The following is a 12,549-nucleotide window of genomic DNA, read 5'->3' as shown; positions in this document are numbered from 1 at the left end:
ATGACCTCTTTGTTCCAGCTACATGAACAGTCAATAAACTTCTAAAATCCCTCTTACTAAAGAAGTTTATCGACTCCTAATAAAACTCACTGTTCTGTAGTATTCCCAGTCAGTCCTTGGAGTAACCATTTTCGGATGTGAACATTATTCAGATTTTGGGGAACTGGACCTTGGTGTTCCAACCACATGAATGCCCAGGTGTACTTCACTGTTGTATAATCTATAAAATGGATTACTTCAAAATGGATTACTAAAATCTACTTCACATTGGATACTTGCTTTCATCACCATGGTTCATTTGAATTGCCTGCTCCTGATGTTTGGACTGCTCATTTTCTGCTTTCAGGATGCCTGTTCTCTAGGTAGGTAGATAAGATGCTTCTTTTCCCTCCATACCTACGTGCAATCTGCTTGGAAATGCCCCTTTCTCTTCCAAGACATGATCACATTAACAACAGAGTTGATGTTGGAAGGACCCCTAACTTATAGGATTTATTTTTGGAAGCCAGTTTCTGGACTGGATCATCCAAAACAAACAGAATAAAGGTCACTTTTCTGCAGTATTTCGGTCGGTCCTTAGTTGTGGGGTGTCAGCATTATTCAAATTTGGGGGAAATGGACATTCTGGCAAAATTTAAAAATGTTAAAATACATTCTTGTTCTATTTCCTTTTATTAGCTTTCCTATGAATAATACATTCTTCCTAAAACTACTGTTTTTTATACATCAACAACGAGCAACCAATTCGGTTCAAAAAAGATTTTTTTATAAATTTGGATAGACATATTTCAAAATTCATCTGGCAAAGAAAGAAACAGAGAATTAGATTAAAGTTATTACAAGATGATAGAGAAAGAGGAGGATTCGGTTTGCCAGATTGGGGAAAATACTATCAGGCAGCAGCTTTGCTATGGATAAGTGAGTGGAGGCACCTCAAAAATACAGAATTATTGGCACTAGAAGGCCACAATCTACAGACAGGGTGGCATGCTATTTTATGGGAGGAAAAACATAAAGCCGATTAGTACTTTCACATTATATTAGGAGGGTTCTATTAGATATTTGGATTAAGACAAAAAGAAGTAACTATATGGAAATTCCCAACTGAGTGTTAACATTGGAAATGTATATCCATCCAAATTTTACTAAATTGGGGGGGTGGGCTGTCACCTTTAAAGATATTCTAAATGAGACAGGAGAATTGAAAGCGAGAAATATTTTAAAGGAAGAAGGAATTGAATTGGAATGGTGGGCATACCTTCAAATACAATCTAAATTTAGCAAAGACAAAAAGGAATGGAGCATAAAGCAAGAATTATCAGGATTAGATATGCTTTTATTAAGTAGGGAGGGCAAGTCCATAAGTAAATTATATTCCTATTTATTGGAAACAAGGTACAATTGAGGAACAACTTAAAGAAACGATGATAATTTGGAGTAAATATTTTGGTCATAGTATTGATTTGGACAATTGGCAGATTCTATGGGGAAAAAAATTAAAAATCACATTAGCAACTTCATATAAGGAAAATTTATATAAGATGTTTTATTGGTGGCACCTCTCCCCTCCCCCCAAGATTAGCACAAATTAATAAGGGAAATTCTTTGGCATGTTGGAAATGTGAGGTGACCCTGGGGAATTTCTACCATATGTGGTGGGAATACCAAAGGCAAAAAAATATTTGAATCTAATAAAGAGTTGGTTGGAAGAAATGTTGTTAATGAATATAGAAGTCAAACCGGAACTTTTCCTCTTGGGAATGACAGAGGGTAAATACAAGACAGACATAAATTATTTACTATTGCATCTTCTTACAGCGGCACAGATAGCTTTTGCTCAGAAGTGGAAAGAGAAAGATACCCCAGTTGAAGAGGAAATATTACTAAAAATTTTCAACTGCACAGAAATGAATATACTCACCTTGGAACTCAAGGATAAAAGTGAAACATCGTACTATAAAATCTGGATAAAATTCTATGAATGGTTAGATAAAAGGAGGATAGCCGAGACAAATGTGTAGTATTTCGTTATTATATATAAATCTGTATGTGAATTGTATGGATAGGTATAGATATGTATAGATATGTATAATTGTATAGAAATAAGGTATAAATTATTATTATTATATTATGTTTAAATAACATATAAGGTTTAAGAAATATATTAATATATTATCATTAGTATATTATGTATTAGTTTAAAGTGTTGGAAGATGCTTGGGACCAGTGACGTCATATCTTTGTCTAATGTTTTTAATTTTGAATTATTAATAAAAAAACTTTTTTAAAAAAACAAGGAGCAACAGATGCAGATCAATGTATGTGGGAACTGCAATATAAACAACATATGCATTTTCCAACCCTAAGCAGACGCCATAAATTCTTAAATCTGGTTGAAGAGAAGGTACAAGTGAAGTCTTTGGAAGAGGAGGAAAGAGAATGACCCTACGTCCTGGTGCCCTTCCTTCCAGCAGATGTTCAAATATTCACGTTGACCTGGATTCTGGAGTCAGAATACAATATATTTTCACGAGATGACCTTCTGGATTTCCTTAAAAGAGACACTCTGTCTTATTTTCTTATTTTCTCTTTCAGGTGTATATCCCACAAAATGTACACTTACCCCTACAATAGGACTATGTGACCGTCATTTACCTCGCTACTTTTTCAGCACAGGAATGAAGACATGTATGATGTTTGTTTATACTGGATGTGGAGGCAATGACAATAACTTCGAATCTTTGAACGAATGCATAAGAGAATGTCAAAGTCATGGTAAGGAAGAAATTGAAATCTTTCCCTTGGTGTGCAAATATATTAAAAAATTATCAACTTTCCTATTAATAATATAGTCTTCCTAAAACCTTCCGCTACTGTTTTTTCTACATTAATAAGGAGCAACAGGTGAATCAGATTCAGATTAGAGCTGGAAGGGACCTTGGAGGTCTTCTAGTCCAGCCCCCTGCTCAAGCAGGATATCCTATACCATTTCAAACAAGTAACTGTCCAGTTTCTTCTTAAAAACCTCCAGTGATGAAGCACCCATGATTTCTGAAGGCAAACTGTTCCACTGGTTAATTGTCCTTGGAGTTAGGAAGTTTCTCCTTTATTCCAGGTTGCTTCTCTCCTTGATTGGTTTCCATCCATTGCTTCTTGGCTGCCTCTCAAATACTGGAATACTGCCATCCCCTGCATGTTAGTATGGCTCAAAAACAGTAACTGTGAGAGGGACCTTGGAGTCCTAGTGGACGATCACTTAAACATGAGCCAGCAGTGTACGGTAGCAGCTAAAAAAGCTAATACAATCCTTGGTTGTATGAATAGAGGTATAGAATCAAAATCACGTATTAGTATCTCTTTATTAAGCCTTAGTGAGACCACACCTGGAATACTGCATCCAGTTTTAATCACATTACAAAAAAGATATTAAGACTTTGAAAAAAGTACGAAGAAGAGCAATTAAGATGATTAAAGGCCTGAAAACTTAAACATATGAAGAACGGTTGCAGGATTTGGGTTTGGCTAGTCTAGAGAAAAGGACAAGGGGTAGCAGTATTTCTGTAATTGAGAGGCTGCCAAAAGGAGGAGGAGATCAATTTATTTTCCAAAGCACCAGAAGGCAGCACAAGCAATGGATGGAAACTAATCGAACAGAGAAGCAACCTGGAATTAAGGAGAAACTTTCCTAACAGCGAGGACAATTAACCAGTGGAACAGCTTGCCTTCAGAAGTTGTAGGGCCTTCATCAGCAGAGGTTTTTAAGAAGAGACTGGACAGTCACTTGTCTGAAATGGTAAAGGATCTCCTGCTTCAGCAGCGGGCTGGACTAGAAGACCTCCAAGGTCCCTTCCAGCTCTAATCTGAATCTGATTCTGATTCTTTTCTCTAGACTAGTCAAACCCAAATCTTGCAACCTTTCTTCATATGTTTTAGTTTTCAGGCCTTTAATCATCGTTTGCTCTTCTTTATATCTTTTCCAAAGTCTTGGTATCTTTTTTGTAATGAGGTGACTGTTGAATCGTGGGCACAAGAATGGACAGGACAATTAATACTTTTATTAGCTCCGTAAATCGCAATGGGGAATCCTAGCTGCGGCAGCTCCTTTTATAGCTAGGAGCTGTCCGTGGCTTCAGCCACTGACGTTACTCTGAATTTCCCGCTCACGTCCCTGATTGGTCCGTTCAAATCTGCCATTCAATACTCAACAGTGACCAAAGATCCCTCTCCCTATGGTTGAGTCCCTATGGTTTTTGAGCCATACCAACATGCAGAGCAATGTATTTGGGAACTGGAAAGTGAACAATATATGAATTTTCCAACACTAAGCAGACACCACAAATACTTAAACTTGGTTGAAGAGAAGGTCCATGTGATGTCTTTGGAAGAGGAGGAAAGGGAATGGACACCCACCCCTCCACTTCCATATGCCCATCCTTCAAGTGTTGAATGACCAGTTCCAGAAGAGGTTTGTCCTTCTGTCTCTTGGAATACAAGCCTTCAAGCAAATGGAAGGAAACCTCTCTGATGACATTCTCAGTCCATCCCAGAAGTCTAGAATTTCAGGATTGGGGACCTGGTGCCTCTTTTTAGGGGTACAGGAGTTTCTGTCTGCCAAGCTGGTCTTCAGTTATTTGAGGGGTTCTAATGGTAATTGGCAATGAATGAAATTTGAGTGTTCTCACTATGTTAGTTTTCACTTTTTCTAACCTTTGGAGCAGATTGCTCAGGATCTACTTCAGTAAATGCTCAAATATTCATTTGCCCTGAACTCTGGAGTCATAACACAATATATATTCATGCGATGATCTTCCGGGTTTCCTTAAGGGGGACAGTCTGTCTTATTTTCCTCTTTACATTTTCAGGTGAAACTCCAGATATATGTAATCTTCCCGCAAAAGTAGGACGGTGCAGAGCTCTGTTTTATCGTTTTTATTTTAATACAACAACTCGAAACTGTGAGAAATTCATTTATGGAGGATGTGATGGAAATAAAAACAACTTTGTATATTGGTCTCAATGCAGAGCTACATGTCAAAATACTGGTAAGGTAGAAACTTTAATCTTTGCCTTGTCATAACCATTAAAACAAATAACACTACTCTTGTTTACAATCACTGATCTGAAAAATTCAATATCTTTATAAATGACCTAGATGGGGGAATAGAAAGGGAACTCATTTAATTTTCAGCTGATACTAAACTGGCGGGAATAGTTAACATCCCAGAAGATAAACTCAGGTTCCAAAAAGATCTTGATAAACTGGAACAATGGGCCCTATGAAACAAAATGAATTTTAATGTGAAGAAAAGCAAAGCTTTACATTTAGGCAGGAAAAAGCAAAGCTATAAGTATAGATTAGGTGAGACCTGGTTCAAAAACAATAACTATGAGAGGGACCTTGGAGTCCTAGTGGATGATCATTTGAATATGAGCCAGCAGTATGCAGCAGCCACCGCCAAAAAAGTTAATATAATCCTGGGTTGTATAAACAGAGGCATAGAATCAAAATCATGTAAGGTATTAGTACTGCTTTACAAACGCTAGTAAGACCATACCTTGAATACTGCAACCAATTTTGGTCACCATACTACAAAAAAGATGTTGAGACTTTGGAAAAAGTTCAGAGATGAGCAACTACGATTCAGATTCAGATTAGAGCTGGAAGGGACCTTGGAGGTCTTCTAGTCCAGCCCCCTGCTCAAGCAGATCTTTTACCATTTCAGACAAGTGACTGTCCAGTCTCTTCTTAAAAATGTCTGCTGATGAAGCCCCTACAACTTCTGAAGGCAAGCTGTTCCACTGGTTAATTGTCCTCGCTGTTAGAAAGTTTATCCTTAATTCCAGGTTGCTTTTCTCCTTGTTTACTTTCCATCCATTGCTTCTTGTGCTGCCTTCCGGTGCTTTGGAAAATAAATTTATTTATTTATTTATTTATTTATTTATTGAACTTCTATACCGCCCTTCTCCTTTCGGACTCAGGGCGGTGAACAGCCAAAATAAAAACATTTATACATAACATTACAGTTAAAAATAGATTTAAAATAACTACATAAATTTGGCCCGTAATTTAAAACTTGTCAATATAAAATCCATATCAAAATTTTAAAACCAACTATAAAATCAAGACAGACCTAACTGAAAAAAGTAAGTTTTTAGGGCCTGATGAAAAGTCCGGAGGTCGGAGATCACTCGTATCTCTGGGGGTAGATTGTTCCAAAGGGTAGGTGCCACCACAGAGAAGGCTCTCCTCCTGGGCGTCGGCAGTCGACATTGTCTGGCTGACGGCACCCTGAGGAGGCCCTCTCTGTGGGAACGAACCGGCCAGTGGGAGGCTATTGGTGGCAGAAGGCGGTCCCATAAGTACCCCGGCCCTAAGCCATGGAGCGCTTTAAAGGTGGTCACCAACACCTTGAAGCGCACCCGGAAGTCCACCGGATCAAAGGCCTGGAGACTAAAACATATCAAGAACGACTGCAGAATTTGAGTCTGGCTAGTCTAAAAAAAAGAAAAATTAGGGTGACATCATAGCAGTATTTTAGTATTTGAGGGGTTGCCACAAAGAAGAGAGGGTCAAATTATTCTCCAAAGCAGCAGAGGGCAGGGCAAGAAATAATGGTTGGAAAATAATCGAACAGAGAAGCAACCTGGAATTAAGGAGAAACTTCCTAACAGTGAGGACAATTAACTAGTGGAATGGCTTGCCTTCAGAAATCGTGGACGCTCCATCATTGGAAGTTTTTAAGAGGAGACTGGACGGTCAGTTGTCTGAGATGGTACAGGTTGTCTTGCTTCAGCAGGGGGCTGGACGAGTTGACCTGCAAGCTCTCTTCCACCTCTATTCTATTCTAAAACTCTTTAGTCCTAAAGTTACCTCGATCTCAGTAATGCAATCCAGGCTCTGGACTGGCAACAGGCGCTTATTAGGAAACGCAATCAACAAAATCAGAAAATATTTTAAAATGGTAAAAATGCAAAAATTAAAAAAAATTAAATAAAAAAATCCTAAAGGCAGTTTTCTTGTTTTTTCTTATAAGAGTTCTGTGATTATTTCTGCACTAAGTTGATAAAGGGCATTAAGCAAAATACTGGAAAATCGAAGGAAATAATACATTCCTCACAGGAAAAGTCAGTTTTAACATGTAATGTAATGCCTGGAGATGCTTTTATTTGTCCAGATTGGCTTGCAATGCTTCATAAAAGAAAATGTATTATATACTATTTAAAGCATGAAAATGTTTTTTGCCAAGTTCCTGCTATTCTGCATTCAAGCAGAACATGAAGCCAATGAATTTTCTTGCAGTGTTTGGAGTGGGATTTCCACCTCTGTGGACCTGGCTATAGACTGGGACTTCTTTTTTTAATTCACTTTTGAGAATTTGTCTGGCTCTTTCTCTATAATAGACCTGGCATTTTTAACTATATGGTAACTCACCTTACTCATCCTATTTCCTCCACCTCCGCTGTCCCCCTTTGTATGTCAGGAGTTCATAATTCCTGCTACTGAGCAAAATTATAGAGAATGGTTTCAATTGTTGGAAGAAATGTCCATCTGGGTTCCGTTCCAAGTGGGGAGAAAGACACTGGAATCATGGAGACTGTTTGGAAAGATGGTTTAATGGTGGACAGGATCACATGGTTTGAGGTCCTAGGCAATTGAGCACATGGAAGAAAGAGAGAGACAGAGAGATTTATATCATCCCTTGGGCCCGCCTTGGAGCTTCCTGTTCCTGTGTAAGGGCATGTATTCTGATTGGTTGTCAGACTCCCAAGGGGCCATGGAGGGGTAACTTTGTAGGTTGTCTTGAGTCCTAGGCCTGGTTGAATCTTGCTGGGTGATGATATAATGAAGGGGCTTTGGGCAATTCCTATTATGGCTTAATGGCTTTCTCCTGGTTTGGATCTTGAGTGAGGGCTAATCCTAGCATGTCCTGAGGGTGAACGTCTTTTGTTTTGTAGATAGGTTGGCACCATTCTTTCTGGGGCTATTAACAAAGGTGGGGTCTGCTTTCCAAGAGCATGTTTCTCCTTTTCTCATCCAGGGAGGTATAATATTCTGCCTTTTTAACATTTCCTATAATATTTCATTCCTCTAGGAGAGGGATGGGTGCTAACTTTCTACACAATCGTTATAGAAAGACAATAAAAAGTCAGACTCTGTAAATACTTAAATCTGGGTGAGAAGTTCCACATGAAGTGTTTGGAAGAGGAGGAAAGAGAATGGACACCCACCCCCCACTTCCAGGTGCTCCCCCTCCAAGTGTTGAATGCTCAGCTCCAGAAGGGGTTTCTCCTTCTGTCTGCTGGAATAGAAGTCCTAACCTTCAAGCAAATGGGAGGAACCTTCTCCCTGATGATATTCTCAGTCCGTCTCTGCAGGCTAATCTCAAGAATATGGGCCTGCTGTCTCTTCTTAGGGTTACAGCAGCCTGTATCTGCCAGGCTGTACTTCAATTCTTTGCATGACAATTCTATTGTCAATTGGCGATGACACAAAATTTAGGTGTTCTCAAAATGTTATAGTAGACAAACTGTTTTCACTTTTTCTGATGTTTGGAGCAGATTTTTCAGGGTCCAGTTTTCCAATGGATGGTCAAATATTCATGTTGCCCTGCACTCTGGAGTTAGAACACAATATATTTATATGCAATGATCTTCTGGCTTTCCATAAAAGGGACAGTGTGTCTTATTTTCCTCTTTTCAATTTCAGTACTATTTCCCGAGAAATGTACATTTCGCCCAATAGTAGGACCATGCGATACTCCTACTATTCGCTTTTTTTTCGACACAATCACTGGGACATGTAAGCTGTTTGTTCATAGTGGATGTGGGGGGAATGAAAACAACTTCATATCCGAAGAAGCCTGCATAAACGAATGTAAAAATACTGGTAAGGAAGTATTGTAATCTAGGTTCTGTACTAGTAATAGAAGAAAATGGAGCACATTATTGGGATCAATCAGTAAATATTTAGAACATTAAAAACACAAAAAGAAATTTCATAAAAAAGTGCCCTAAAAGTAGCTTTTTGTTTTTACGGTTTTCCTTGAAAATGGTTATGTGAGTATTTCCAGCGGTAGGCTCCTGGGGGTTTGGCAGGGTTCAGGCGATCCTCTAGCCAAGGATCGCCAGGGTTCGGCAAATGCCACCCCTAGCTGTCCATGCCCACCCGGCCCCTCTCCTCCCCGGAGTCTCCACGTGGGCCATTCATCATTCCAGGTAAATGCAGAATCTGAGAGGGCAAAAAATGGGCCTACCAGAGGTTCCAGCCTGTTTCCGGCCTCTGGAGGGCCTCCAGACCCCAGAGGAAAATGTTTTTGTCCTTCCAGAGGCTCAAGAAAAGCCTCCGGACCCTGGGGAGAGTGAAAAACGCCCCCTCCCCCATGGTGCAGGCAACTGACTAGGCCACGCCCACCCAGCAACGGGACAGCAAACCGTTGCTAAAGAATGAAGCCCACCCCTAAGCATTTCCACACTCAATTGACAAAGTGGATCACATAACAATTACATACACTACTGAAAAATTGACTGTTGACAACTTGATTTTCATTGTCTCCTTTCCAGGGTAATACTGATTCCAATACCTGATCGGATTGATAGATGGGGTGGATTCAGCAGCTAGGGAAGGAATCCAAACTTCCATGGACTCTCCCACTGGAATACTTTGCATGCATTGAATTTTAAGCATTCTCTTAAATAAACAAACAAGTGCTTTGAACCACAATAGTCTGTCTCTAAAGTACTGTTTTCATTGCTCCCTTTATTCTGTCAGGCCATCAACAACATTGCAAACAGGACACCCCAGTACAGAATATTCAGTGAATATATCAGATACAGGGAATATTAAAATACGTTTTGCAGTAATAGAGAATGTTGACCGTCTGATCCGGTAGGAATATTTGGTTGGCCTTCTTCTCTGTCAGCCCTTTTGAAATACATCAGTCAGGAACTCCAACCTATGGTTGAAGGGATAGTGAGAATGATTGGTGTATATCTAAAGTTGTAAAGGATGTAAAAGAGTTTCTAACTCTTTCCATATGCCTTCAATTTAGTAAATGCAACATTTCTTAGTCCTTGCTATGTTTTATTTAGCCTTACCTAACCAGTATGGAAGTACGTAGTTAAAGCAGAACTGTACTTAAGTTCCCACATATCATGGTTCCAACTGCATGAAAGTCCAGCTGCATTTCCTATTGTGCATATAAAAAGTGGCTTGATTGAGCACCAGACATTTGTTTTCAACACCAGGATGTATTTCAATTTGTGGTTGTTCGGACTGATTCATTTTTTGGTTTTAGGTTGCCTCTAACCCAAATTTAGGAACCCTTTCCAACCGAATGCAGAGTTTTGTATATCCACATACAAGATGGTCTCCCTCCACACTGCACAATGATGACTTTAAAGAGAATAGATGGTGGAAAGCTCTCCTCATTTTAGATTGACTTTAGAAAACTGTTCCCTTACCAGAGACACATGACATTTATTTATTTATTTTATTTTATTGCAATTTATATGCCGCCCTTCTCCCGAAGGACTCAGGGCGGCTTACAAGATAAAAATTCAACAATATGAATTAAATATAAATTAAAATCCAATTAAAATTAATTAAAATTATTACAATGTAAAAACCCCCTCAACGGGTCAGTCCATTTGATGAAAAAGCTACGTCTTCAGTTCGTGGCGGAAGGAGAGGAGGCCGGGGGCTGTCCTAAGCCCGGTGGGCAAACCGTTCCAGAGGGTCGACGCTCCCACACAGAACGCTCTCCCTCTGGGGGCTGCCAGCTGACATTGTCTGACTGACAGCACCCTGAGGAGGCCCGCTCTGTGAGAGCGCACAGGACGATGGGAGGATGGCAGAAGATGGTCCTGCAAGTACCCCGGGCCTAAGCCATGTACGGCTTTATAGGTGAGCACCAGCACCTTGAAACGAACCCGGAGGACCACTGGCAGCCAGTGCAGCTCGTGCAGGAGAGGTGTTATACGGGAAATAAGACTCTCTTTTCTGCATTATGCCCTGTCACCCCTTAGTTTTGAGATAACCATATGAAAAATTCTTGGAGGACTGTTCCATTTTCATGAAAGGCATTTAGGTACATGAAGATGGGCACATTTTGGGATGAGAGCATAATTCAAATTTTGGGGGAGCTAGTGTTTCTGAAAGAAAAAGTCTAAACCATATATATGGACAAACCCTCCCTCCCTCCCTCCTTACATGATGTTATTATAGTGGGAGAGACAGGTAATGTTCAACCTGAAGATCCACTGCACTCCTACTTTCTTATTTCTAACTGAAATAAAGTTGTTAATTTAAAAAACAAACATTTAAGAACAACTTAAACACTGAAATTTTCAAAGGAATAAAATTACATGCAAAAATGGTAGAAGGTGGGATAAATGATGATACTCAGCTGTACATCTCCACCCCAGACCACCCCAATGATGCCCTTGCAGTGATGTCCCGGTGCCTCGAAGCCGTGCGGATCTGGATGGGGAGAAACAGGCTCCGACTCAACCCTTCCAAGACCGAGTGGCTGTGGCTGCCGGCGTCCCGATATAGCCAGCTGATACCATTGCTGACTATTGGGGGCGAGTCATTGGCCCCCACGGAGAGGGCTCGCAACTTGGGTGTCCTCCTGGACACGTGGCTGTCTTTAGAAGAGCATATGACAGCCGTGGCCAGGGGAGCTTTCTATCAGGTTCGCCTGATTCGCCAGTTGCGACCCCTTCTAGATCGGGACTCCTTACGCACAGTCACTCATGCCCTCATCACTTCCTGTCTGGACTACTGTAATGCTCTCTACATGGGGCTCCCCTTGAGGTGCACGCGGAGGCTCCAACTGGTCCAGAACGCAGCTGCGCGGGTGATATTGGGAGCGAAATGGTGCTCACATGTAACACCTCTCCTACGCGAGCTGCACTGGCTCCCGGTGGTCTTCCGAGTGCGCTTCAAGGTGTTGGTTCTTACCTTTAAAGTGCTCCATGGCATAGGACCTGGGTACTTACGAGACCACCTTCTGCAACCAATAACCTCCCACCAACCAGCACGCTCCCACAGGGTGGGCCTCCTCAGGGTGCCATCACTAAAGCAATGTCGACTGGTGGTTCCCAGAGAAAGAGCCTTTTCTGTGGGGGCACCTAGCCTTTGGAACAGGTTACCCCCAGGGATACGAATGATCCCAGATCTTCGTACTTTCTGTCATGCACTTAAGACCTTTCTATTTCACCAAGCCGGGCTGGCATAAATCTCTTCTAACTGTTCTAAATCTTTACGCTGCAAATTCTTAATCGATGAACCAAATTGGCTTAATCATCTTATATTCACATTTTATATGTATGTATATATATGTACTGTTCACCGCCCTGAGTCCTTCGGGAGAAGGGCGGTATAGAAATTGAATGAATGAATGAATGAATGAATGAATGAATGAATGAATGAATGAATAAATAAATAAATAAATAAATAAATAAATAAATAAATAAATACAGAAAAGACAGAAAAACAAAGGGAATACATCTTTGGGAAGGTCCCTGCAGATCTTTTCAACAAATGTG

General features: G+C 40.4%; 1 long non-coding RNA gene across 1 annotated transcript; it reads right to left on the bottom strand.

Annotated features, from left to right (window-relative positions):
* Positions 1–7,594: 7,594 nt before the first annotated feature.
* On the bottom strand, positions 7,595–8,404 carry LOC132712372 (uncharacterized). The gene is made up of 2 exons (XR_015729390.1): positions 8,320–8,404; positions 7,595–7,645 (listed from the first exon to the last, which is right to left on the bottom strand). It is a non-coding gene; the product is annotated as an uncharacterized LOC132712372 (long non-coding RNA).
* Between the last annotated feature and the right edge of the window lie 4,145 nt (positions 8,405–12,549).

The sequence above is a fragment of the Pantherophis guttatus genome, chromosome 9 (genome assembly GCF_059756535.1).
Source record: "Pantherophis guttatus breed Tessera chromosome 9, ASM5975653v1, whole genome shotgun sequence".
NCBI classification, from domain to species: Eukaryota; Metazoa; Chordata; class Lepidosauria; order Squamata; family Colubridae; genus Pantherophis; species Pantherophis guttatus.
This window is presented reverse-complemented; position numbering and strand designations above follow the sequence as displayed.